The sequence below is a fragment of the Elephantulus edwardii genome, unplaced genomic scaffold (genome assembly GCF_000299155.1).
Source record: "Elephantulus edwardii isolate Elephantulus edwardi_28Jun2011 unplaced genomic scaffold, EleEdw1.0 scaffold00033, whole genome shotgun sequence".
Classification (NCBI taxonomy): Eukaryota; Metazoa; Chordata; class Mammalia; order Macroscelidea; family Macroscelididae; genus Elephantulus; species Elephantulus edwardii.
The window spans coordinates 19043256-19044496 of NW_006399783.1; positions in this window are offsets into that span (position 1 = coordinate 19043256).

Here is a 1241-nt window from a genome sequence, read left to right on the forward strand (position 1 = left end):
GATGTAAATCAAAACCATGAGATACCATCTCACTCCAATCACTGTGGCAAAAGTTAACAGTACAGCAAGTAATAAATGTTGGAGACGATGTGGCGAGATAGGAAATTTTATACACTGTTAATGGAATTGTAAAATGATGCAACCACTCTAGAAGGCAGTTTGGCGTTTCCTCAGAAAGCTGAGCATGGAAATTCCATATGACCCAGCTATTCCACTGCTTGAACTATACCCTGAGAAAATGAGAACTGAGTCTTAAACAGAGACTTGTATACCAATGTTCATAGCCGCGTTACTCACCATTGGGAACATGGAAACAGCCCAATGCCCAACTACAATCTAATGGATTGAGAAATTATGGTACATTCACATGATGGAATATTACTCAGCATGCAGGAACAATGATTTTATAAATCACTGCCTAACTTGGGAGGGACTGGAGAGCATTATGCTAAGTGGCCTAACTCAGTCCCATAGGGACAAATACTGTATAAGACCATGACTGTAGAACAAGTATGAGGGTCCAAGGGGGGGAGCACAGAGGAGGAGGATAGGCAGAGGGTGGTTAATCATAGGGTTACACAATTTGAGGGGTAGAGGGAGGGGTGGGTAATGGAAATGGGAAAGATCCAGTGTGAAAAACAATGTATGCAAACCTTGTAAGTAAACTAGTATAAAATAAGTATTTTAATTATTTTTTTAAAAAAAGATACAGAGAAAGCTGTCACAGGAAACAAGAAAATTATTCTACCAATAAGAGGTTACATGAAAAAAAAATGTGATAAAAATATATATTACACCCATCAACAAATGAATGGATGGAGAAGCTCTGGTATATTCATACAATGGAATACTATGCTGCATTGAAAAACAAGGAACCCATGAAATATCTACAAAATGGGTGATCCTGGAGGACATTATGCTGAGTGAAATATCTCAGTCACAAAAGGACAAATATTGCATAGTGCCACGGTTGTAAAGCGTGACTGACATCGGGGTTGAGTGAATACAGAGAAAGGGGATATATAATGTATACTGCATTGAAACAAATGAGGGAGAAAACTGTTTAAAAGGGATATATAATTAGGTGTTTTGGCATGACAGGAGTCCAGAGTGAAGGCTGCACAGTGGAGTGGACTTGGGGGGAGGGACTGTTAAAACAATGAAAGAATTTTTCTTTTACTTTTCAAAGAGAAGAGTAAATTGAGTCGGGGCAGGGAGAAAAGTGCAACAATGAATGAATG